Below are 27996 nucleotides of genomic sequence, written 5' to 3' on the forward strand. Positions count from 1 at the left end.
TATAAAATGGGGATGATAATGTCAGCTGGTACAAAAGCTGACATTTGATAGCTTTAGGTGAAATGCGCTATAAGTGCCAAGCATTATTTATTGTTGTTATCCTAAGAGCTTTCCCTTGGAATGTTCTTTGTTAGATAGATCTAAGTCGTCTCTTGATGCACAAGCTGCACAACTGCTGTCCCACTCCTGTCCCCCTGACTCCACATAACATTGTCTGAGGCTGAACACAGAAACCAACTTTCCTTAGGAAATGAAGGGACTCCTGCCTCTCAGCCTGGCTTCTGTTTATAAATTGGGGAGATTGTTACTAAGGATCCACAAACCTTTGTCTTTCAATCAAGTTGGGAAAATGTATCTTCTCCAAGATGCCATTAGAAATCACACGTGGATGAAGCAGCTAAGGACCATTCTCTGCCTTTTCCACCCAATTGATTTTCTTTAAATATCGCTCAGAGCATCTTGGGGACACTTAAGTAAAGAGTGCTCTCTCGGAAAGCTCATTTTGGTACCAGGAGCAGACGTAGCATTGCAGTGAGACTAGCGTGATCTCTATTCCTCACGAGCTTAAATGGCAGCATATCAGATTAGAAGACTCTTAGGAACTGAGATAAGGGGCCTGATTCTCCACTGCCTGGTACCTTGCACCATCATCTACACTTGTGCAAAGGGCATATGAAACACTGTCATGTGATCTGCTATGCTAGCATTTTATCCCCACTTAAATGAGAGCCCAAGGTGCCAGGCAAGTCGGCACAACCCAAGCATTTACTAATTGTACGGCTGTAGAGAAGATTTTTACAAAGGAATCAGTGTTTGCTCTGGTTAGAGAGGGGGAATAGTACTCAGGACTCCTGGGTTCTAGATGTAGATGTATCACTGACCTGCTGCGCAAGACACTTGACCTCTCTATTCCTCAGTTTCACCATACATGGAATAAGTAACTAATCCTCACCTACCTTTTTGAGGGTGACCACTCTATGTTCTTTTTTGGACAGCAAAATAGCTTGCAATATTAACAGCAATACTTAGCACTTCCAGAGTATAACACCTTTGACCTCAGGATCTCAGTGAGATTTAGAGACATTAATTCCTTTAAGACATAAGAGAATTGTTTATTTCAAAATTTTCATTTGGATCCAAAATAACGTTTTGTTTTGAAATTTTAGTTGACTTATATGAATAAAGGTTTAAACCAGTGATGGGGTCAAAATTGAAATGAAAGGTTTCACTTGCCCTGATGCAATTTTTTTCCAGATTATCAATTCAAGAAAAGATAAAAGATTTTGACTTTTCATCCCATATTGGGAACAAGAGTTTTTTTGAACATTCAAAAACTCTTGTGGGATGAGAAAAGCATTACCTGCCCAGCTCTAGCTGAGAATGCATATGATGTTATGCAACACTTAAGACTAAGCTTTCCAAGGAAGGCAGAATTACTATGCCTACCAAAATGCCCATGTATCCATCATACCAAATACAATCCCACACTTGTGTGCACAAAATGAATAATTGTGCACAAATACCTCTTTTCAGTGCATTCATACTAGTGCTTTCCATTTCTGTAGCCTTTTTGTCTAAAGATCCCGAAGAATTTTACAAACATTGGAGCAACAGTGGCCTTTGGGGTGAGTTATGCCCTGACATGATACAAACAAATCAGCCTCACACCACTCCTATGAGGTAGGGTTCTGAATGTAAACAGGGATCATTTCAAACCCTCCTGATACATATCTCCTTCTTTGGTACAATGCAGTCAATGTTTAACACACACAATAATACTATGCAACAGTTCAGCACTGGAAATGAAAAATACTGTAGAGTTATTACTACGAAGATATTGCAATCAGAGAATGTCATTTCCAAGGTGAAAATGTGGCCAGGACATTGGCATTAATGTAACTGGCTCTTATGAAAACTAGCACAATATCTTGAATAATCTGCATGGCTGCTTTACATGTGAACTGAAGGAAGCAACATCACTCCCAGTTTCTTCCTGCAGCAACACATGCTGTAGAAGTCACCTAGCACTACAAGCTCAGTCCTGTCTGGCTCAGAAGATCTAGCAGGATCACAGCAGAAGGCAGCAGACCTGCCACTACAGACACTGAGTTTTGTGGGTACAACTATTGTGCCCTTTTTTAATAACCCAGCCCTTTACTTCATCCATCCACAAGTGTGCTTTTCAGGGCTATTACAAATGAAGGAATATAAATATGTACTACATCAGCTGTCATCATATATCACATTTATATAATATCAGCAGGTGTCTGCAAAGCTACACCAGGTATAAACTGTTGTGAATGTTCTTACTCATGGTATTCGTACATTTATGGAAGTAATATGATTTATAGGGAAAGCTATTTCCCACTGGTATAGTGTAAATATACTCTGCATTCACACACACTCCTTTTAAAAGATTTTTTTCTCTGTTACAAAGAAAGGAAAACATACTGTTTTCAGTTGGATATTCACTTGCACGAACCTCAGAAATGAAGCCAGCAGACTCATGAGCTACAATGTACTGATTAGCTGAATCTCTAGGCATCTCCACTTTGACTTGTCCTGTGTTTTTACAAGTATACTACAAGAAAACACTTCATGCTGTACTCATGAATCCTGAGGTTTGGGATACCAAGAGGACATCACTGTCAGTTATACAGATGCAGGATCTAAAACTGTCTGAAACAGCACTTCTGATTAAAAGGAATAACCCCCCCAAGTACGCTGAGGGACACTGGAGCCTGAAAGAGCAGTTGAAACCTGCAGTATATTTACCTGTGTTGTTTAAAGATGGGACAATTAGAACAGAAAAACAGGATCATGAGACCATTAAATTGTTATTCTTTACTTAATTCAAAACTATTTACACTGCACAGAAATCATAGTTAAATGCCAAAGTCCATACCCCCAAGGCCATACCCCAAACTTTCACAGCTCATCTCTATTTATCCACTAACATTCGCAGAGAAGATTGATAGAATGATTACTGAGTGAATGGGAACTGAATATGATTCCCTATCCACCCTAAGGAGATCAAAGTCACAGATAAGGCAAGACACATTTTAAAAACAATTCATAGTTATGGGATGAGCAAGATGCACATGAACATCATTACATTGCCTCTCCAGCACTTGTTTTCTTGGCTTCTAGGTAGCAGAGATTCAACATGCACCTGGAAGGACACAGGATTCAAGCTCTGAAACTGTGTCTTAAGAATGAGAATTTGACCTACATCAAAAAAGTGGTCATTTCAAGCAATTATCAACCCCCATAAGGTTTAACAAGGGCTTTCTCCCCTCACTAGGCAGCTGTGGATTTGCTCCAGGCAGGAATTTGCCTCCTTTGAAATGGAAACAATTTTTCATGGGCTGGAGAAACTATCCTGCCATTTTAGTACAAAATTTAAGATGAAAATGAAAAACATTTTGAGGTATTGATAAACTTACAACACCACAAATTCCTTCTCCAGCTCCTTCCTAATGGCAGTGAGAATATAACTACGTATCTATACTGGCACAGCTGTGGCAGAATACATGGCACATTTTGCATTATAATGGTACATGCCAGAGAAATGCAGAGTGTCACAAAACACTGAACAGATTCAGCTGCAAGGAGGAAAGCTTTAAAGGCCATATTAAAATTGGGGAAGAAACTCATCGGTAGAGCGGAAGGTCTGAAAGAATCAGATATTTTAATGTTATTTCTTCATTTCTTCATCACATTTCTAATATAACTAGCAACCCATCTGGCACTCTGAGCACCTAGCCCTTCACTCAAAGTTCACAGCATACACACAGCACTGCCCATACACACATCCCACCTCAGTCAACCCCTTCCTCACCAGGAGAGAGAAAAGCGGTGAGCTTTGTAGCATGCCCACAAAGACAGCAAATCCAGGCTGTGGCAAACCAAGGGGAGGGGAGCAAATTCCAGAACGGAGAATCCTGTCTCAGAGAATGTCCTGCCAGCATCTCCTTTTCATTTATTTGGAGAGATTTCCCGCTTCAGTGCCCCCGTTGCTCTGGACTGTGGCGGTATCTCTCAGGGAGACAGGCCATTTCCCAGGGAACCAGCTTCCAAACCAGTTAGAGTTTCATCAGTTAAAACCAAACATCTTGAATTCTACCTGGAAGCTTATTGGAAGCCAGTGCAGGTCACAGAGCTCTGGTCTCATGAAAGAGAACGAGAGGCAAGTCCTTTCCCTGGAACTGCAGGGAGCTGAGCAAAGGGTCTGAGCAAGAAGTCAAAGGGTAGAGACAGGAGCGGCAGGGGAGTTGATTGAATGGCCAGGTGTGCATAAGAGATAACGGGAATGGGGTCAACATGCAGGGAGGAGTTGGAGGTAAGATCAGGCAGTGCAGTGAATAGGAATTGGGTAATATTTCTTCAAACAGTGTGAAAACTGGCCTCCCTGATGCCTGTGGCAGAACCCACCCAAACGTAACCTATCTAGCTAGGCCTAGTACATTTATATATTGTTAGTGAACACACTTATTTGGAACCCAGCTGTGCCCAGGTGGTTTCCTCAGGTTCCTACTGTCGTACAGCATACAGACCTGACACTAGCCACTTTTGGAAGTTGCTCCCCCAGCCACGTGCTTGCAGAGTTACCGTGGCTGCCTTGGAGAAGGCTGGCCCTCTCCATGCCCCTGGCCTTGCTCTGCACATCTGAGCCTCTACACATGGTCCGCTGGGCAGCTTCAGCCGCATCCATCTGCTCCAGTGGCTTTGTGCCCGTTCACAAGCCAGCTGGACTGTACTACTGAAGCCTAGGTGCCAGTCCGAATGGGATCAAATGGGCAGCCTGCTTAAAGACTGAAAAAACCCCTTTCTGCTGCAGGGAGACCCGACAGCGTGGCCACAGCAGCATCACATGTCTCACTACTTGTTAATACCTGCTGCCCCTTGCAGTGGGCATGTATCCATTTGTCGCTGCCAGAAGGACAGGATGTGTTGTGCTGGGGGCTGCGGGGACTAATTAAAACCACTTGGCTTGTCAAAAGTGTATGCAACATGAGAGCACAATTATTTGGCAGCCGGTCTTAAAATAAAACTCAGGCAGAGAACAATGCTACAGAACACCACCACAATGAGGACCATTTGATCCTCTTCTTTGCAATCTTCACAGAGAAGCTGAGGTCTGAACGGGGCAGGGAGACTAAATGCTGCTCCTGCCCCTAGAGGGGTTCACTCCAGGGCAACTTTCTGTTTTGATTGACAAAACACCTTTTCGTTGCTTAGCGGGAGGAGGCCCGTTGATGGCAAAGCAGTGGAGGGGAAACTCCCTGGCTTGTAATGTTCCTATGGATAAATGGAGTGCTCAGGGCTTCCTTCTTGGCTCACCTACAGCTGTGCAAATCAGGAGCATCTCCTCTGAAGTGAAGTGAGATCAGAGTCAGGCAAGCTGTGTCTTCTGTTTACAACACCAACTTTTTATAATGATCGAACAAAGGCAAATGAACCAAACGTGTTGAGCCAGTAATAAAATCATTTCCCGGTCATGTTAGTTTGCTGCTTGGTCAGCCTGAATGACTGCCTCCTCCACTCATGCAACCATCTTTCTGTTTACAGCTCCTATCAGCCATAGCAGCTTCCCGGGAAGAACCGAATCACAAGACGGCATCTGATTGAAAGCATTCAGCATCTTCAAAATGTCAAGAGTTCTGCTTCAGCTTCAAAGGCTATGCAGCTCCTCACCCTTGGGAATCAATGGCTGAGTTACTTGCATGGCTGCAGCAGTTTGGGTGCAACACAGAATGAAGCATGTTCCCACGTAGCAATAGGGATATATTAGTGTACTAGAATGAATTTGACACTTGGTGCTTTAACTGGCTTCCGTTGCCTTCAGTAGGAACAGATTTAAGTGCACAGAGCTCTCAAAGATGTTTTCAGGAGCTATCTGGGCATGTTTGGATAGAATCGGAAGGACATATATAGCTGTTACCCATTGAGAGTTTCTGAAATAAGCCTCAGGGGACCCTGGTGAAAAGCTTAAGGTAAGAGAATATCAAGATCTCAGAACAGAAGTAACAGAAAAAGGCAGGATGAATGCAGTAGGAGCACTCATGCAAGTGAGGAATGGTTGCCTAAGAGCGAAATAGGGAGTGAAATTCAATTCTAATTCTCTGTCAGAAACCTGCACCTGACTCTCTGCTGCGAAACACAACAGTATGGGCAATGTCCCTTCCATGCCATTTGGGGGTCTTGGGCAGGATACTTAATGCTTCATGTTGGGAAACTAAATAAAGAAAAGAAAAGGAGTACTTGTGGCACCATAGAGACTAGCAAATTTTTTTGAGCATAAGCTTTTGTGAGCTACAGCTCACTTCATCGGATGCATTCAGTGGAAGTGAGCTGTAGCTCACGAAAGCTTATGCTCAAATAAATTTGCTAGTCTCTAAGGTGCCACAAGTCCTCCTTTTCTTTTTGCGAATACGAACTAACATGGCTGCTACTCTGAAACCTAAATAAAGAAAAAAAATCCATCCTACTCCCGCACTTTGAGGAGCCCGAGTGCATTGTTCAGGTAAGAGAATTAAAAAATGGATCTTTGATGAGATTTAAAAAAAAAAAATTATCTGAAAGGCCAAAACCTCCCCAAAACATAAATAGAGTAACAATGCAAATAAATCTCTGCAGTGTCTTGACAGCTGTAAAAGTTTTCAAACTAGCTTGTAAAGGCCAGGAAATTTTTGAGCCCAAGTTTCACAGTAATGTATCTACAGACTCACTAAGGAACATGTCTAGTCTCACAAAGATCTGGACAAAGCAGAAGAGACAGTCTAATCAATAAAAGCTGCTACTGCTTCCTCCTCTTAATAAAAAAGGTACTGACTTTCTTCCTAAATAGCTGGAAAAATCTAATAGGTGAAAATAAAAGTCCCAGGTCTCCTTTCAGATTGCTGATGTAGCTTTTCATGACTGTTGTTAAAAGCAGATTCTGCCCTTTGCATTTGTAACATGTCCTGCATAGAATCAGAGATACCAGGACAGGAAAAAATGTCTGCTAAGTCATTATCTAATCCACTCGGACCAGGTAGTCAGTGCAGGATTGTCCTTTGTATTATGCTGTAAGCAGCACCTATTTTGAAATGTCTCAAAGATGGGGGTTCCTCCTCTCCTCCTGGGGAAACTGCTCCATGGCCCAACAGATGGGAGTTTTTTTTCCCTTCTAGTGGGCCACCTTCACCCTTGATATAAATCGGCACAGTCCACCCCAAGTCAATGGACTTTCAGCAGAGGTAAGTTTGGCCCATTCATCCTCAATGATCCTTTGTTTAGTTGGGATCATTATTCCAAGTTATACTTTCCTGGGCCACTCTCTTGTATTCTTCCTTGTCTCTCTCCTTACTGTTCACATTGCAGCTTTCAGATAATTGCATGTATCTGTGTCCCCGTTAGCTGTGCTTTACCCAGGTTGCACATTTGTAGTCCCCTAAGTTTCCTCCTAAGTCTGCATGTTTCTTTCCCCTTCAGGGGTCTGTGTTGCTCCTGGGGCTGCTCAATACGGAACGTCAAAGTCAAGCTCAGGGAGACGCAAAGCTTCTGAGAGAAAGAGATGAGACAGAGCGTGCAGCCACTTCTCACACCAGACAGACAATTGAGGAGAGCAGGCAATTAGTCCTTTATTTTCTTCTTCTCTAAGCAGAAGGAGAGATTAAAACCACCCCCACCCCCACAACAAAACAGGCTAATATACAAGGGAAGGGATTGAGGGGGAATTCCCCCCACCCCCTTTTTTGAGGTCCCAGAAATATCGTGTCTAGTTTTGCCAAGTGCAGAAAATGAAAACGAACAAGGAGGATTTGAGCGGGAGCCCTGTATGAGGCACGCCAGTATTATTAAGCTGATCTGTGGGACAAAGAGAAAACAAGGGGCAGTTAATTTGCATGTGAGAATTCACTGACAAAGCCCCAGCTCAAGGCAGAGAGGGAGAGCAATGCAGATGGCTTCCTGTCGAAGGGAAATGGATTTTCTCTGCAGATTTAGGAACACAAGGGCCTTTTCAGTTCTATTTGCTTAAGGATTCTGTTGAAAGTCAGCAACTGAGGGTGGAGAGACACAGGTTTATAGCAGCGAGAGAGGAAGTGCTGACTGAAGATTCATTAATAGAAGAGGGTTCTAGGGCTGGCCACAGCCCCACATAGTCTAGTGGCAAGACAGTGGGGGGGGGTGAGGCAGGATTCGATTTGGCCTTCTCCCTCACTGCCCTATTCTAGCAGATCTCTACAGACTCTGTTCTGTGGGCTCCCCTGACTCATCTCACAGCTTTCCAATCTTTTAACAAGGACTCTAGGTTTGAGCCCCTCCTTTGTGTCAATGGTATCACAAGCATGGAGCCCACTCCCCTGAAAACTTTTAATTTGTGCTGAGTAGAGATGCAACCACATGCAGAATGTTGCTGCCTGGGTGGCAGGGGTGAACTGTATGAGTCGTGTCCATGTAGCGTGGATACATATGCCCAATTAGTAAGATGTTTGGGTTGTTCACAGAAGGGAGAAATATGCTGTTCTATGGTTTTGAGCCACATGGGTTCACAGCCTCCCTCTTTCCAACCCCTCTTTGTTGGAATTTAAGATTTGAAAGCACCTGAAGTTTTCTAAGAAAACCCAAACAAAGAAAGTAACTCCCCACCCCCTATCAAACTCGAGTTTCAGGAGAAAAGTCATTGTGAAGCTGCATATTTTGCTGGATTTCAATTCAAGACCCAGGCCATTTTAAATGAAGCCCAGTGAAAACATAAACCTCAGTGACCCTTTTTGGATCGACCTGGATTGAGTTCGCAATGTAGCCTCAAATCAGGGGAGTTCAGTGCAGACATTTCCTAGCGTTCTCGTTGCCCCTTGTTCTGGATGGTGCTGCTGCCTTGAGAAAGATGCTGCATGCATATGGACTCCATGGCACTGCTATACTGCCAGTTACGCTCTGGGCTGTGAATGTCCATGAAGGGATGCACGGAAAGTTACCGCATGCACAGGGCTGTTACATGATGAACATCATGCACTTGTGAGAGCACCAAGGCAGTGGCTGGTGTGCATCCCAGCACAGCCTGTTACCAATAGCAATGCTGTGAACATTTACCAAGGAAAATGGACTCACCATGGTAAGTTCAGTTGTTAACATGGGTCCTCAGATGACACTTCGGGCCCAGAGCAGATTGAGCCCCATCCAAGTATCAGCGACAGTTTAATTTCTCACTCTAACCCCTGGTTTTCTTACATGTAAAGTGAGTTGAGACCCTGAATGGGCTCTGTCCTAGAACACAAACATGGCACTTCCCTGCGGGAGGAGATGACAGTGGCACAAAGTGGGCATGGGGTTAGGTTAAAGGTCACATAAAGGGCCATCAGGGAGCATGGAGCAGAGAATCCCAGATGAGCAAATGCAAACATTTGGCATCGACAATCCTGGAGAGGGAAGTCCTCTGTCTACCTTAGGTACCAGCTGCCTCATGATCTTGAAGGTGTTTATCCTCACAACAGCCTTATGAGGCAGGGCAGTGCTCTTATCCCCATGGTACAGATGGGGAAACTGAGGCCCGGAGAGGCTAAGTGACTTGTCCAAGGTCCCATGGTGAGCCTGTGAGAAGAACCCAGGTCTCTCAGCCAGAGTCCTAACCACTGGCGCAAACCTTCTCCTGTCCCGCTATTGTTAGAGCGGGTACGGCATGGGCAAAAACAGAGCTACCTTCCCGCACATACTGCCCTCCCATCAGCATTCCTGCAGGATGGAACTTCATTATTAGGCCAGCAAAGCAGAGGCCAGTGGAGTATATAAGACCCACCACCACCTCGCTGTGAGGGAAACTTCTTGTTTTGATTTTGAACTCTGTCTATAGAAGGAGCTTGGTTTCAGGCTACAGTAGGTGCTCACGAATAATGTATGTTGTCGAGCGTCTAGCACTGCAGGTAACTGATCAGCTGGGAATCATGTACTTACATCTAAAATGAACTCATTTAAATGTACTCCTAACTCATCCTCTAAGCATTACCAGTGTCATTTCAGAAAAGCTGTTTGCACCCTAAAAATATATTTCAGCAATGATAAAAAGTCAGCTAAAGCTCATTTCATTCACTGCCATTAATTCCAAGAGGGCTCAGTTATGCTCTTCTTTTTCGCTTTGACTTTTTCCCCCCTCCAGTGAATCTTTTGCTCACGTAAGTTTCTAGGCAGATAACCACATATTTTGTTTATCTATTGACCAGCTACAGCATATGGACAACAGCAGTGTAAGGTTCCTTCACACTGCCCCAGCAGTGTAATATACCTCTGTCCTGACCCAAACGTAGGGTGACCAGATAGCAATTGTGAAAAATTGGGACAGGGGGTGGGGGATAATTGGCGATTATATAAGAATAAGCCCCAGATATCAGGACTGTCCCTATAAAATCAGGACATCTGGTCACCCTACCCAAAAGGCACACTCCACGGGAGAAAAGATAGCTTGGCCTCTGCAACCTAGTCAGTCCTTGGTTTCTCTGCTGAGATGACCAGCAAAAGAGACAGTGGTAAGTGACGGACATTGTGTTGTGAACAACTGTCTGCTAGAAAGTAGAGTGAAGGGTACCAACCTCGCTCAGGCTGATGAACATGTCAGAGGTGGAGTTAGTTGAAAACTAGAAAAGTTTTTGCCAAAAAATTGTCCCTTTTGCAGTCAACATTTTTCGGAATATTCTGACCAGCTCTGTTCAGAGAGGAATAAACTCTGGTCCTTCCCATCTGACTTGTATTTGAATGAGTGGCTGAAAATGGGAAATGCTCCATCTCCCTTACTCAAGCCCCTCATTGTTCTCGATCACGATACTCATGTAAATTGCATAGTGTTGATATGAAATCTAGTACCCAGTACTCCATAATACTTGGTATTTCTGTAACCTTCCCTCTGAGCATCTCAAAGCACATTGCAAGAAAGCAAGTGGAATTACTCTGGATTTAAACTGCTCTTGCTGAGGTCAGACACTGATCTAGAGAACGCAGATCTGTATGTTGTTTTAGGTAGAGTTAGCATGTCTGCTATTAAAGGGGAACCACAGAACTCTGGTTTTGGCAAGTAAAACCTTAGCTTTCAATTCCCTTTACACTATGACAGATTTAGGAATCCTTGAATTCCGCAGCAAATTCCTGGTGCAGAAAGGATGGACTGTCCTGTGGTTAGGGTAAAAAGCAGGCGCAGTGTTCTACCTGGATGTTCCCAGGCCATTCTGCAGGGCATGAAGACCAGAATTTTCAGAAGGGTTCAGCATGCACACTGGGAGCTAGGTGATCTGAAGATGGGCTCAACTCTTTTTCAGGCACCTAAATAAGCCATCAGATTTTTCACAAGTGCTCAGCATCCTACAGCTCCCTGGGTGCTGAGCACAACTGCAGGTGCATTCCATCTGAACACAATTAAACCATTCAGCAGCATGGCACACCTCTTTATATTATGGGATGCAACCTGGACTACCTAGCTATTCCTGTAACGCACAGCAGCAGGTGACTTCTATCGAGAGATAACTGGAAAGTTAAGCAGCAGTCTGGTGGCTAACTGCAAAGTCAGGTCAACTTGATTTTTCAAAAACAAAGGGCAGACTAATTAAACACAGACGAGGCTTTTGTTCCTATTAAATAAAGTCAAAACTTTTCCTGCTTTGGGATTTATATAATTAGCTCCCCACACTGGTATGCTGACCCTTTCCAAGTAAAGTAAAGAAACAATGTTGATGCCCAGTATAGCTCCCTCTCCAGCCCCCAAAGTCAGTCTCACTAAGGTGAGTTGTCAAAAATGACACCTTAGAGTGGAAAAAGCCAATGTCCTTCAGAACATGCTCTTTCAGAATTATTATTGCTGTTCTGGGGAATTTTCTTTCATTTCCCATTCTGTTTACTGTCTCTTCCCTCCCCCCCACCTCCCTTTTGTTTTTAACCAACAACTACTGGTGTTAACAGTCAGGACACATCCCGAAAACCATGTGTGTGTGTCTGGAATAACACCATTGTGAAATAGCAGATTGAAAGACAAAAAGCAGCTGTTTCATATTTTTTTCATGTTTTTAATACTGCTCGACAAGCAAAGGTGTTGAGAAAAAGGCAGCCATTTACTATAGCTATCTATATCTACTTCTGTCTCTTCTCATTCCTCACTCAAAGTTACACCCAAACAAAAGCTACAGCTCATGTTGTGGGAAATGTCTGAGTGACTAATGAAGCCTCGGTTGACATGAGTGTAAAGCTGGAAAGACGTCATGGCCTCAGGTAGAGTTTGATGGCTGAGATCTCCTTTCTAGATTCATCTAGTTTCAAGTTGCAGCCAAGAAACTGTCACAGTACAAAAATGTTAAACAATCACTTGAGAAGTGAGCTATTTTGGTATCTGCACCAATTTATAGTGAATAAAAATTAAATGAGCACAAAATGACTTATTTCCTTTCTTTTCTTCTCTGCAAGACTCTTAGCAAGACAGTAGCTGTACAATCTGATGGGAACTTTTAATGGTTTGACCACAACACTCAGGAAAACTTTCCCAGAGGCCATGTTTTACTAAATCCCTCTTCAGTTTGTCATGTGCTTGCTGTACCGTTTCCCATCATTGCTGATTGCCTTCTGTTGCTATTTGTGCATAAATAGAAGTGCTCTCTAGCAGTGCTTTCTACCACTAACGTCAATTATTCTTTGGTTTCAGAGTAGCAGCCGTGTTAGTCTGTATTCGCAAAAAGAAAAGGAGTACTTGTGGCACCTTAGAGACTAACAAATTTATTAGAGCATAAGCTTTCGTGAGCTACAGCTCACTTCATCGGATGCATATTATTCTCTTTCTTGTCAATGTTTCAATAAAATGCTGGCTTTTTCTGTTACTGTTCATTATTTAGAGCTTCTTCTTTTATATCAGACATCCTTGGGGTGGAGGTCTCTCTCCTACATCAGAGTTTCTTGCACTGTCCTGTGAACTATTTGGTGGGCTAGATGGTTCCATGCTCAGATCCAGTCTGGTAATTCTTATCTTTCTCCTTCTGTTTAAGATTATTATTAGGGACAGTATTTGTGGTAGGAAAACGCATTCTCTAGATCCATCTGATGCTTTGAACTCTTAGAATAAGAGATTCATAGCTTCAGAGATTGAACTAAATGGAACCAAGCAATTTTTTCCCAACCCACTACGAGTTCAGGATTGCCCCATGTGATCTAGTCTCCAGTGCATTGTCCTGTTTGGTTTTAAAATGTCTCAAGTAACAGAGATTCAAACTATCTGTCCCCTCACAAAGCCAGGTACAAAGATTTCATGCCTACAGTGCAACTCATGGAAAATCATGTGTTCATCAGTTTTGTCAGAAGCAAAATACTTTATGGTTTGCCTCTGAGTTTTTGTTTTGTTTTCATTATGCTGTTTCTAAAAAGATTGGAAAGGTAGTTCCAATAGGAGGAACTGAGCTGGAAAATGTTTTCCACACATTTTCATCCATGAAAATTTTAGCCTCAGTTGAATTTACAAAATCTTGAGAAAATTATGTCCTGAGCAGCTCCACACAGCGCCATTCCCAGGACTTGCTAGTTGAAATAGACTCAGTAGATTTTAGTTCACTGGAGGGAATTCATTCAGCCCCGCTAAGCCCTGCAAATTGAATGTCAGGCACTGCCAAGTATCCCTTTTGTTTAGCTAGAAATGTACTACAGCTGCCACTCCAGCCAGGCAGAATAAATGTGATTAGGAGCATGGTGTCCTCCCAAATTTGCATCTCTTCTGGAGGCTGCCACAGGATTGACAGAGGCCTGACTCTGATCTCTTGTTCAGTTGTTTTACACAGATGTAAATCCATTGAGTGGAGTGGTGTTACTTCCAGTTTACACTGCTGCAGCTTAAGAGCTTTCTTTTCTCCCTAGACAGAGCAGAGTCTGTCCCTCCTGAATAGCCAGGTTCATTGTGCTGCCTGTTTTGGTTTCCAGGGCTTGTGGAAGAGTGCCCTGTGGCGCTGAGGAATACTGTGGAGATGTTTTTTTTAATACATCTGCACATTTGAGCATGATAGTTTAGATTATGCAATATTCCCCTTCCCACAGCGGGATGCTCCCTGTAATCAGCAATGGTCTCTCTCAGACATTTGGGGTGAGGGTCCAGCAGATCAGACATTTATCCAAGCAAGCTGCACTTCTTGAATATGAAGACTATGGAATCTTGTAAGAATCGTCTCTCCTGAGATTTCTGCTGCTTCCTGCTTCATCTCAGCACCGCTGTGGGAATCAATTTCCTCATGGAATCATTCAGCAGCAGGGAGAACAAAAAGTAATGGGAACTAAATAAACAGATACTCCTGAACTTCTAAACATCAGTTTGGCCAAGTCCATTAATCTTTTTATGCCTCAGTTCCCCATCTTTAAAATGAGGGTAATACTTCTCTACTCCACAGGAGTGTAGTGATGATAGTCACAGATTCATGGCATGTGCTCAGACACAACAACAATGGGGCTATTTAAGTTCATAGGTAGACAGATAAGTAGGGCTAAGTATCCTTTTTAGATTCTGGATCAGGTGTGGGCTCTGGGCAGGCAAAGCCCAGTGAACCCTGGCCAAACCTGGAAGAGGCCGTATGTTCTCCTCTCTCTGGCTATATGAGTGTGCCTATAAAATAGGCAGCAAAACGGAGGCTTTGTCTGTCTGTTTAGACAAACCAGTCTGAGAGACCACAGAGATCCTTTTCTTCTGTTGATTTTCAAAACTTTACATGAGGCTTTAGTGAGCCATGCTCTGGGCGTGAAGTATGTTCAATGATCAAGAGTGGATAAAATTCCATTAGAGGTAAAAATGTTGTCAATGTGTGTGCTGGAAAATATATATCTAAGCTAAGAAAATACTTAATCAATTCAGACCAACGTTCTATGACATTTCCCCCAAGACCGTAATGCTGTTTACAAATTCTGAGGAACACCTCCAGTCATTTCTGGCATGGACTTCTGATTGATTTCAAAGAAAATTGGGGCAGAGAATGTGGGTCTGTGTTTAATGTGAAAAGGGATTTGAAGATGAAAAGTCAACTGGCACGAAAGATTGCAGGGCAAATGTAAAGGCAGTAAAGTATGTGGGTGGTCTGAGAGCATGTAATAGGATATGGGTTAGGAAGACAAATACATTCAGGATTCTGGAGTTTAATAAAATAGTTACTTTAACTCGATCAGTAAGGTATAAGAAGGAATATGGTAAGAGAATACAGTTAAATCCCTGAAGAAGAGAATGATGCAAATGAGAAAGGGCTTGTGAAATTACTGAAACGGTGAACACCAGACACACCCACACACCAAACATAACACTCATGAATGATTCAAGGGAAGTTGCCATCAATGGCAGAGTTTAAACTGAAAGCTGCTGGTGTTAGCAGAGCTTTATCCAGGGGTGAATGCTACTGGGCAGCAGGCAGAAAACAGCTCAGTGCTCCATCAAACCTTCCTGTTTGCCCTCTGTGCTTTTTCCTTCCACGTGCCAAAAGATGGCAATGTGCTGGAAGGACAGTCTGGGCATGCCACCAGCATTCTGTGTTACTAGAGGGGTCATCTGCCTGGCACAGCCACTAATAGTGGAGCTTTTGGTTGCATCCAGCCCAAGGGCACAGACAACGCTGAAACCCATTGGGTTGTTACAGTGACCTGGTCTGAAGGGTTGGTGTGCGTGCATGCACCCATGCATGTACATGCTAAAGGGAGCCCTCTTGTCTGTATTTCCACTGCATTGACCGGGAAGATTCAATGTTACTGGGGACTTCTTGTGTCTTATGCGGTCTTGTATTAAAATCCTCCAACACTAAGAAGGAAACAGGCGCTGCCTCATTTCCAGTGGCTCTCTAGGAGATGTTTCCCTTTGTTAGGAAGATGCAAGACATTCAAAAATCTTCAGCGCTTCTTGACAACCGCATAATGCTGTTGCATAAACTCTCTGGCGAAGTGAGTATACTGCTATGAAGTCATAGTTTGCATTTGCCCACCTGTCATTCAAGGATCACAAAGTTGTTTAACCCTCAACTCTCTCAGAGGTAGGCTGGTATTATTATACCCATTTAACAGAATAGTAAACTGAAGCAGAAAGATATTGAGTGACTTCCTCAAAGTGAGAGATTGGCAGAGCTGGGCATAGAACCCAGCCCTGGCTCCTGACTTCACAATCCCCTGCTTTAACCAGTAGGCCACACTGTTTTCCTTGAGTGTGCACAAACAGCAAAGAGCACAGGGCCAGATTCTCAATAGCTCAGTCCCACGACTGCAGCTAGATTTTTAGAATGGCTCAGCATCCAGATGCAAGGAACTGATCTGCTTCATAAAGCTAAAGTTATGGCAGTGATTGTTACAAAGAAACAAAGAGTTCTAAAGCCACAGTAAACATGATTATTTTGACGCTAAATATCAAGAGTCAGTTGCTCCATTCTCTCTCATTTACAAGCTAGAAAAATCCTTTTCTGATGCTAGTTAATTTAACACACCTGTTAAATTGGATTTATGGGCAGACACTGGTGTGAACAAACACATATGGCCTTATTATAAAAAGGAATTCTGTAACTATTCCTAAATCACTATTATATTTCTATCAGTTACCATTGATCTACTAAAATACCTTATTGAAGAAGTTCCTCTTTAGCCACAGGCTAATAGAATCCATACCACACTTCTCAAAGTATAACTTTGACTGGATGATTGATCTGTAACTATTATTCTCTAACTCCTAATAAAGTGAGGTCTCAGGCAATGAATTAACAATGTTTCTCCCCTTTCACAATGCCTTTGACAGTGTGTGACTGAAAGAATGACTTGCTTATCTGAAGCAGCAGGGTACATCTTCCAGCCCATTTCTCGATAAATATTCTTGAGGAAAGGTCTTGCTTTTTTAATATGTAAGTAACATTTATAAGAACCGACAGTGCACACATTGCTCTATGTTTTGAATCTAATTACCCTGTAAGGTATTTACCAGCCTGATTTTACAGAGGTGATTCTTTTTATTTTTTCTTCTATTAAAATTCTTCTTTTAAGAAACTGAATGCTTTTTCATTGTTCTTAAGATCCAAGGGTTTGGGTCTGTGGTCACCTATGAAAATTGGTGAGGATTTTTATCAAACCTTCCCCAGGAAAGGAGGTGTAAGATTTGGGAGGATTTGGGGGGGAAAGACGTTTCCAAACGGACTCTTTCCTAATAATAATAATAATACCGGTTAGACATTTGGTGGTGGCAGCGAAAGTCCAAGGGCAAAAGGTAAAATAGTTTGTACCTTGGGGAAGTTTTAACCTAAGCTGGTAAAAGTAAGCTTAGGAGGTTTTCATGCAGGTCCCCACTTCTGTACTCTAGAGTTCAGAGTGGGGAAGGAACTTTGACATGGTTAATGTCCAAGACACAAAACAAGGCCATGTCCAGTACAGGAATTTTGCAACCTACAATTCAGAATGTACTGGGAAACAAAGAAGGGAGAATTTTATATTCATGTATGTATATTTAAGCATATGAGTATCACTTGTTGCCAGTGGACTTAGCATAGAGGAACCTTAAACACACTGATAGTGGCAATGCCAATTGAACTCAAGGCACTCACATGCTTAAAAACAAATGTGGAAGAGTTTTCAGGATCAGGGGCTTGGTTCTGATATTTTTCAATGTATATTAACTGATTTCTTGGTGGCACTGAAGGAGGAGTGGATCTTTAGGAGGAACTTCAAAGAGGACATGAAAATGCATTAATCAAACCACAACAAAACTCCTCAGATTCATTAGGAAGGGCTACAGAATTTTTAGAGATTTGCAATATTTAGTGAACAAATAGGGCTCGGATTTTGAAAAGACCCTGAAAGTCAATGGGATTCAGGCATCTACCTTACTTAAGCTCCTTTGAACACCCCAGCATTCATTAGGAATTAGACATCTAAATGCCATTTATTTATGCGTCAGAAGATCTATCCCCGGAACTCTTTGGACTTCACCTAGTGCCAGAAGGGCTTGATAGTTCAAAAAGGAATTTAAAAAACTGGGGAAAGTAAGTGACCCTTCCTTCCACAAAAATATTAATGTGTCATTTGGAAGATAATTTGATTAATCATTTTATAAGATTCTCACATTTGCATAGAAATTATAACCCAACACGAAAGAGAATAGATGTACTTTTTTTAAAAAAAAAATGCACAAATATACTTATGAAGATGAAAGGCTCCTAAATGATTCTATTCTGAATAGCTAGGGTATATATGATTCAATTTTATGGCACCTCTTATCATTACTCAGCTTGAAATAGGAGATACCACATTTTAATTGCTAGAGATTAGTGTGAATATAGTGTTAGACAGCTAAGCAAATCTCTGGCTCAGGCTCGCAGCTGGGTTCCATCTTTCGTTCGCCTTTTGAGAGCTATTTTCCTTATGTCTTTATTAGCATGCATGTCAACTCCAAATGGATACCAGAATCTATGTGGGGTTCAGTTTTTTGTTTTGTTTTGTTTTTTTAATAGCCTTTAGGAAATAAAACGCTCTCAATAAAATGAAAATGTCGTAGCCTTCAGACATTTTGGAGATGAATCAAGCAGTAAATATGAGCACGAACATTAACGCTAAGGTCGGGATGTAAGCACACTGAAGTCAAAGTCTGGAGTAAATGGAAGGCACGGGGGGCTGAGACTACCCTTCATGTGGCAGTGAAATTAATACAATACAAAATGTTGCCATATGAATCAGGGTCTCCACAGCCAATGTGGAAACATTCTGCCTTGTGAGCAAAACCAGGGATATTCGTGAATTGATCTGTTCCGGTCCATGCTGCAGCTAGTGATAGCAGGGACCCCCTCCCCCCCACACCCAAGAATGCCTCAGAGAGATTTTCACCACCAGGCAACACAGCACACAGCTTGTTCAGAGATGGGCAAACTTGTCCAGGTTAATCTCAAACCCACGTGAACATCACAGGTTCAAAAGCTGACACAGGACACTGATGGGTTGACATTACATGTAGGAAGAACAACCAGAAAAATCAAATAGAAAGACAGGATGAACAATGACTCAGAGGAAGGGCAAAGGGAGAAGAGCATATTGAAGTGAAAAAATACATTAGATTTACAAAGAAGGATGGGTTGTGGTTAAGACACCAGACTAGGACTCACATAACCCAGGCTCATTCCTCAACTCTGCCGTGGACTCCCGGTGAGTCTCAGTTCCCCCATTTGTAAAATGAGGACAAGAATCTTTCCTTAAACCGTCCTGTGCATTTAGATGGTAAAATCTTTAGGGTAGAGACTGTATCTCATTATGTGTATGCACAAAGTCCAGCTGAACCTCCAGTTACAATTTATGCCTATATGCCTAAATACAGCTAGCAAAAGTTGACAATCTCAGACTCCCTGAAGCTCCCCTCTCTCAACAGAAAAATTAAAGCTCCCTTTCCCTCAGCAAATTCTGATAAGAAAAGAAAAGGAGAGGGATTTATTGCAACAAAAAGCAACAAGAAACCTACACCATAGACCCAGCTCCCAGTAATTTCCCTTCAAGCATGCATCCTGCCACTGGTTTATATACCCCTGTGGCTCTCAACCTTTCCAGACTACTGTACCCCTTTCAGGAGTCAGATTTGTTTTGTGTACCCCAAGTTTCACTTCACTTAAAAACTTCTTGCTTACAAAATCAGACATAAAAATACATGTGTGTCAGCACACTACTAGTGAAAAATTGCTGACTTGTTCATTTTTTTCCGTAGACTTATAAAATAAATCAATTGGAATATAAATATTGTACTTGTATTTCAGTGGATAGTATATAGAGCAGTATAAACAAGTCATTGTCTGCATGAAATTTTAGTTTGTACTGACTTTGCTAGTGCTTTTTATGTAGCCTGTTGTAAAACTAGGCAACTATCTAGATGAGTTGATGTGCCCTGTGGAAGATGTGTGTGTACCCCCCAGGTGAGAACCACTGATATACCTTACTCATACTGGGGAAACAGGTACTGCTAATTAGGTTTTTGCACATTCCTCCACAGAACTCTTGCTGTCTCATTAAGCCCAACTGGCGGATAACTAGCAGCAGCTGCAAGGCTTCTGGCTGCTTGGGGAAGGCCTTTATTTTTAACCTTTTTTTTTTTTTTGGCTACACATTGCACAGGGTTTCATGCATTCCAGCCAAGAATTCACAGCTTCAGCAGAGAACCACTGCCTCCTTCCAAAGCTAAATAAATTGCTGTTAATTTCCACAAAAATCTCCCCTGGAAGGGGATTTTGTCTGGGTAGGTCTACTTTTTATTGCAGTGTGGACATGCCCTCTGTCTCTCCAGTAGGCTCCAGCATGCTCCTGTCACCAGTTCTCATGCCCTTTGGTCACAGGGCATGGAACTCCCCCTTGCTGCTGGGGGAGTTCACCCTCCCGCAGGGTTTGAATTTGGAACAAGACAGCAAAAAATGTCTGATCTGCTGAGACCACTCAGTGTGGATCCTAAAGCAGGGATTCTCAGACTTCGTTGTACCGCAACCCCTTCTGACAATAAAAAGTACTACACGACCCCAGGACTGGGGACTGAAGCCTGAGCCTGCCTGAGCCCCACTGACCCAGGTGGAGGAGCAAAGCTGAAGCCCAAGGGCTTCAGCCCCAGGCAGGGGGCCTGTAACCTGAATCCCAACACACAGGGCTGAAACCTTCAGGATTCGGTCTCGGGTGGTGGGGCTCTGGCTTTGGCCCTGGGCCCCAGCAAGTCTGAGCCAGCCCTGGTGACCCTATTAAAATGGGATTGCGACCCACAGTTTGAGGATGGAAGGCCTCTGTCTTAAAGGATGGAAGGCCTAAAAGGGTGTGGGGGGGGGGGTGGAGGAGGAGGAGTTTATCCAAATTTGTTTTTAATCTGTCACAGGATAAATTTGGATTAAAGCCAGTTTACAAAGCTTCCAAATCAGTTTGCCTGACCTTTGATCCAAGGACCTGCAGTTCTGTAGCTTTGAGATCAGCAGTTTTGATCGAGGAACCTAAGGTAAAATCTACTGTCCAATTATTCTTGAAAAACCTTTTAAGGGAGTAATGGATCTTCTTCTACATTATTCCAACCAAATGACATATTTTACTCAACCATCCCCAAGAAGGAAAAGATATTAGACATCACTGCTCATTACAATTCTCAGTTTCTTTGCAGAAAAAGCCAAGCAAGGTGCCAGTCTCCTCCCCCGTCCAGTGCTCTGGCTCCAGCCCCAGTCTGGGATTCTGCAGGCTGTAGGCATAGCACAATGAATGGGATTTTAATTTGGAAAGAATATCCCAAGTGTATGCAGTGTCCATTGAAAGTCCAATGGCAAAATTAAAGCAGGTTTGCTGAGGGGACTGGATGGCTGGTGGTGAGGAGATACAAAGAGCTCTAAATCAATGGAGCTTTTTACTGCTTGGGCTCCAATCCTGGAAGCTTCTCTGCATGCCTGTGCTGAACCCAACCAAAATCAATATGATGTTGCATGGAAACCCGGGAATGACAATGAAGAGTAGCTTGCAGGATTTGGCTCCAACCTCATCATGAGTTCAAATCTGACCAAGACTGTGGTGACAGAAGTCTTTGGATGGCAACTGAGTGGCCTAGGTGAGATGAGATGAGTCTTTAGCAATATGAATGAGCCCAAGTGTTCCCAGCCCAGCTGTTAGTGGACAGATGTTCATGTAATGACAAAACCAATCAAACCTGGACCCCACCACTGAGGCCAGACAAACCCTGGTCTTGAGATTTTCAACGCTAATTAGTTTTCGCTATGTGACCACATCCACTTGCTTAGCTTTGAAAATCTCACCCTGGCACTGGATTCTGATCCATCATGGTGGTTCCTCCGGCGCATTTGCAAGCTGGGACTGCCCTAGATGTGCACATTGCTTCAAAAGCAGCATGCAGTTTCCTGTGCTATCCAGTTCCTGAAATTGACTTCAGCTTTTTTCTCTCTAAGAAAAAAGGAAGATGATACACTGAGGCTCTGCCATTATCCTGCACAGTACAGAAAATAATAATAAAAAACACCCTCCATCATGCAATCTCCTTTTAGATCTTGCAATAGGGTAACAGACAATCATAATTAACAGGGCTTTTTTCTCCCCCCCTTCCTGCCCCAAAGCCATATAACTGATGTAGAAACTTTAAAGCTTGGAGCAATACATACAGGGAGAAGATGAAAAGCTGCTCAGAATATAAATTTGAGTGTCAGATGGAAATTACAGTCCCAATTCATCCTCCTTTATTACTGGGCTCTGTGGGTTTAATGGGAAGTGAATACAGTTACTTTCCCCTGTCTTGGGGGAAAAAATGACATTCCATTTTGTCTCCAAAAATACACATTATTTAACTTATAAAGTAATTAATCCTCTCACGACAGCACTTTGCACATTTTCTCTGGCAATCCACATTTCAAGGGCCTATAGTTGCAGTAAACTTTGTTTCTGTTTTCACATGAAATTAATCAAAGGCACATCCTGAATTATTCAGGAGCTGAGTGAAGCCTGCTTGTCATGGCTTACAAAGAGAAAACTCCTGTTTCTTTCATATCCCACCAATATGACCACTCAAGTCAGTATGGCAACTAATATAGCAGAGTTCCTGTTGACCACATGAATGGTGGATCATCATTGTAGCATGTAAGGTTTCTTTTTCCCTTGGTTGATAAAGCTTAGCTTTTCATATTTTTTGGGTTTAGATATGTCTTCTATGACTGACTATAGGGAACTATCGAGCATGAATATGGACTGGACTGGACGGGATCTAACTGGTTATTTTATCTCTATCTTCCATAAGTCTGTTTATTCACAGGTCAGACATTCTTTCTCATTTTTTCTCTCTTTAGCTCATTAAAACTAGTCCAGGTTTCTGTGCAGGAAGAGTTCTAACAATAGTTCCACACATTTAAAAGAAAAAAAACCCTCTCTTTTTTCTGGTTAAAAGTTCAATTCTGCTTGTGGTGAAGCTTTGCCAAACTCAGCAAAGACAAGAGATGAAGTTTTGCTTTGAAAAAAAAATCAAAATGTAAAAACTGTCCAAAAATATGAATTTTGATGCCTCAGTTACTGTCCCTGACTTTCAGCCATCTCTGCCAGGTATGAGTTATACGAGGGGTAGGCAACCTATAGCATGTGTGCCAAAGGTGGCATGCGAGCTGATTTCCAGGGGCACTCACACTGCTCGGGTCCTGGCCACCAGTCCGGGTGGCTTTGCATTTTAATTTAATTTTAAATGAAGGTTCCTAAACATTTTAAAAACCTTATTTACTTTACATACATGCAATTTTAATTATACATTATAGACTTATAGAAAGAGACCTTCTAAAAATGTTAAAATGTATTACTGGCACGCAAAACCTTAAATTAGAGTGAATAAATAAAGACTCAGCAAACCACTTCTGAAAGGTTGCCAACCCCCAAGTTATACAGTAGGTGATTAGTGAATTTTATTCAAGCATGATCTGATCCCAACAGAAACACAGTGGTCTCAATTTTCTTTCATTTTCAACTGCATAAATCCAGAGTAACTCCTCTGGCTTTACTGCTTTACTCTGGATTTACAAATAAAAGCAGAGGTCACACTGGCTTGTTAGGTTGGCCTCATGCCTGCAAACAGAACCACATGGGTGTACTCTTGTGCTCTCAAGAGAATTTAGTGGGGGTCTCCCTGAGCACAGGGCTCCACACATGAGGTTTTCTTTGCAGGACTGGAGCCTCACTGCCACAGCTCAAAGGGATATGGTTCCCTGCCTGGCGTGTCACCAATGGACATGAAATCAGGTCCCACATTGCACTTACATTCCAGCATCAAGAGCTCTAGATCTTTCTTGACATAAGCTATTTTACTTTGTGTAATCTCCAATTCCCTCCCCCTTTACACCCAAACAGTAAAGCCTCTTTTGCAACAAGCACCTTCATCCCACTCCTCCTGGACAGCTCAGGGAACTATCCTTGAGCTAGTTATAGTATAATGGGAAGCACTGAAGCCAAGCAAATGACTTGAGTGCATCAGAGATGAAAGATGTATATTGGGCACATATGTTCTTATTTCCTGTACAACAGCACATCAGTTTCACATATCAAAGAAGGCCAGATAGACACCGGAGAAATAAATTTACACTGAAAGTGGAGGAAATGAATTCTTACATAAAACAAATAAATCCCCATTCTTGACTTTCAACATGAAAGCTTTACAGTGGCTCTCTCACCCTGGCACAATACCCTTTAAGAGGCAGGGTAGATGACAGATGTTCATATTTTTGATGCTGCCTGATTATTTTTTGAAATCCAAAGCATTACCATGTATTAAATTCCAGAATTGGGCTTGCATTTGTATATACCAGGGAAGGAAAAGGAGAGATTTTACCACTGGCATCATTTATGAACAGAATAATATCAGGATATCTACATTAAAATCAGCTTCCAAATGGAAAACTATATTCAACAAGATACGTGTATGTATTTTTTCATAAATCCATAAAATCTTATTTGCTATCATACTCATATTTTTTCACCATTAAAGTGCATTCTATTACTGTGCCGTAATGCTGCAGTAGATTCTTTGCTGCATCAAGACAATGCATTACAAAGCCAATTGCTCTATATTTAAGTTGCTGCCATGGCAATGGAAAGATACACTTGAATGTCGTCCGCACCCCCACCCTCTGTTCCGCCGGCCGTAGCGGCAAATCGGTGGCAGCTTCTCCCTTTTGCTGTCCGCAGCAGCAGGTTTTTTTTCACTGCTTGGGGAGGCAAAAACTGTAGAGCCGGCCCTGTTTACAAGTACAAGGTACTAAATGCATCACCTGAAACTACATCGAACCAATCAGCTTTTTACCTCGCTTTTCTGGGACCATGGTGTACTCCCTATCTCCTTGTTCTGAACATATGCATTCCAGGTACTAAAGGGCATGGAGGTACCCCCTAGGTTTGTTACCAACTCCCTTCCTCTTGCTATGGTAAAGAACTCATCTGTCCTGGTCTTGAAAGCTTCCCCATTTGCTTTACCCAAAACTTTCTTCAGTGAATGCAAGAGATTATGGGATACTTAGCATAAGAGATCAGGGTTATGTGAAAAGTATAGGCTCAGTAAAACTATACAACTACTAGAATGTTTGTGTTTAATGCTATTTGTGCTTACTCCATACCAATATACATATGGTGTGGATAAACCATAGATACACATACTAGCCCAACATATATATTAGTCAACAGTGTATAGATCCATGTAATGTAGTCACTCCCCTGCGACAGCTAGCTCTTCCTCATCTTGTCTGTCTCTCCTACAGTTTTCTAATAGTATCCATCATCATAATATCCAAGTGTTTCATGGTGTTGCTTTCTATTAAACCAGTTAACATTTCCTGGAATAGGTGATGGTAGGTTGCTCTGTGTCTGAGAGGCTTTTATATAAAAGCTACACATTGTTTTACCTATGACTCTTTGCGCTGATTTCAAGCACCAGCACATCAGAAAGGGGAACAACTAGAAAATCCAGCCTGAGATTCCATATCACCTCTCCTGTATTATGTGCTAACAAAGTCAAAGCTCCGAAGGAGTGTTTGAGGGGGTAAAGCGTTCCTTCAGCCATTTCCCTGGGGGGCATTAAATGAGACATTCATTCCCTCAGGTCTCCCACCTGTGCTGAATGGGTTTCAATTACTCCCTTGACAGCAGGATTCACTCTTCAGAAGTGCATGAAAGCTCTAAGGCCCAGCTTTCCGAGGAGTTGAGCATTTGCAACACCCTCTGGAGATCAAATGGAGTTGTAGCTGGACAGAACCTGTTTAAAATCAGGTCCTTGGGGTATTTGAGCCTGAACCTGATCTCCCTGTGGTACATCAGCACTGACATGAGTGGAGTCACTCCTGATTGACACTGGTGCCGAACAGGAGAAACAGGCCCCTGGTGAATGTAGATAGTTTCCACTGCCAAGACGGAGAAATTGAGTCTATGGAGGAAATAAAAAGAGCACGAGAAGAATAATAGCCAGCTGTTCCCTAATGAAACCGTTGGAATGTCTTGCTTAAAATATAACTCTCTGCATGGCTCCTCAAGAAGAGACAATAAAGACAATTTTCAGCTCAAAAATTAAGCCCCGGAGGTGAAAACTTCAAAAGAGTTCAGCTCTGGATCCAGTGAAAGCCTTGTACTCCTGTAGGAGCCAAGATGATGATGTTTTGATAAAGTATTTCAAAACTTTTCCAGCTCTGTGATCAGATTTCTCCTGCCACTTGACTTCAGGAGGAGGCCAGTCAGTGGCCAGCTTTATAAACATAAGCAGCAATGGGGATTCAAAACACATCAAACCCCTTGAAATTATAAAAACATATTGTGTGAAAGAGTGAGAGCAAAGCGTACTCAGAGTCATGCGATGCTGGAAAGGTTAAGAAAGATGCTTGAAACAAAATGTTACAGATTAATAGAACATAAACACCTATAGACTCAAATGTACAAAGCAATCCTGTTAAAACACTATGGGCCAGATTTTCACAGTGTTCAGCACCCAAAAATCAGGGCTGGATTTTCAGAATAGCTGAACTGCCATTCAGAGACTTGCTGGGGTTTTCTGGAAATTTGGTCATAAGTGTCACCATGGGAGTTGCTGTATGCTCAGCACTTTTGTAAATGTGATCTGTATTCTGGTGCCTGGCCATACAGGAAGAAATAAGCCCTTAGGCTTTCCATTATAGTCAATAGAAAGGCTTCCTTTGATTGAATGGGTATTGGCTCAGGCTTTCTTACTTTCAGAAATGTGCGTTTCCACTGCTATAATTCACCGCATTGAAAGATGCCTAAGTAATGCATCTCTCTGGCTTGCTTTAGATGTTTGCAATATCTCCAGTTGCTGTGAAGGAAACCAAGAATCCCAAACCAGGGCCTGGCAAGGAGAATAGCAAACATCTGGGATGAAGCTAAATGGAGTGGAGAGTTTGTGCTCCACAGAAAGAAACAATGCTGAAAAGTTCTATTTTTTTCCTACAATTATATATGGTCAGAACTGAACCAATGCCTCAGCATGACACTGGACAGTGCTGTTCTGCTGGATGAGACATAAAACCCAATTCCTTGATCATCTGGTGTCATTAAAGTTTCCCTGACACGTTTTGCAAAAGCGAGTGGTCAGTGTCATAGGCAATGTTCTGATCAGATTCCAGTGTGGATAATTCTGGAAGAAAATTCTGCTCTGGGTTATGTTGGCATAAATCTGATATAACTGCAGAGACATCAGAGTGTATAGCCATCATTGAAACCGAGAACAACATTTTGTCCACAGTCTTTAAATTTCATCTGCACTTGAAAGTAGAGAAGTTATCACTAAATTGGTGCAGTGTTTTGCTTCTGGCACAGCTTGGATACGGAGTTCACAGAAGTGGATGCATTTCAGCACTGAGTACTCTCTGTAAATAACTGGTATATTTCAAGGGGAAGGTCACTAAATAAGCCTAAGATATTAATAATAAATCAGTGTATATGTATCTTTCTGCAACAGGTTTATCGCTGTAAGTGAAAGCAAAGTTCAATATTGCTGCAATTTGTAAATGACTGTTTTTGAAGAGCATTCAATATTCAGTTATATTGTCTCTGCAAGAAGAACAGAGGTAGGAATCTCACATATTACGGCTTAGTGTAATTCCAGCTTCAAACCAAACAACTGAAAATTGAAAGACACTCTCTTTATTCACAAAATTGTACTAAAAACATTTCCTTTAGATTTTCAGTAGGCAGCTACAGAAAATGATGTGTTATTACTCTGTGCATGTACGGACTGGTGCCATATGCTCATAGTCAATCAGAAAGGAAAACGTCTAACACCCACTAAAAACAACTTTAGAAGAAGCAATCCCAACACGCACACACAAGCAAGACAGAGGATCACATTCTACGAGAATGAGCAGGGAAGCTGGGCTGAAACCAAAGAGTGTCTGATGTTATACAATTGTGTGCTCCAATGCTCAGACATAGCCAGATGGTCTCAACTGTGAATTATGTACCGTAAATATTGAACGGTTGGGCTGCAGAAGTCTGACAAAGAGGTCAACTCTTGGCATTTCACATGTAATC

At 42.3% G+C, this 27996-nt stretch overlaps 1 protein-coding gene across 1 annotated transcript in view; it reads right to left on the reverse strand.

Moving 5' to 3' along the window:
• CTTNBP2NL (CTTNBP2 N-terminal like) overlaps nucleotides 1–25806 on the reverse strand; it is a 190147-nt gene extending 164341 nt beyond the window's left edge. Inside the window, exons 1-2 of the mRNA XM_043500622.1 lie at nucleotides 25571–25806; nucleotides 22101–22188 (exon numbers count right to left, since the gene is read on the reverse strand). The gene's annotated coding sequence lies outside the window, so the exon portion shown is untranslated. The remainder of the gene's footprint in view (nucleotides 1–22100; nucleotides 22189–25570) is intronic.
• Nucleotides 25807–27996: the final 2190 nt, after the last annotated feature.

Source organism: Dermochelys coriacea, chromosome 21, assembly GCF_009764565.3.
Source record: "Dermochelys coriacea isolate rDerCor1 chromosome 21, rDerCor1.pri.v4, whole genome shotgun sequence".
NCBI classification, from domain to species: Eukaryota; Metazoa; Chordata; order Testudines; family Dermochelyidae; genus Dermochelys; species Dermochelys coriacea.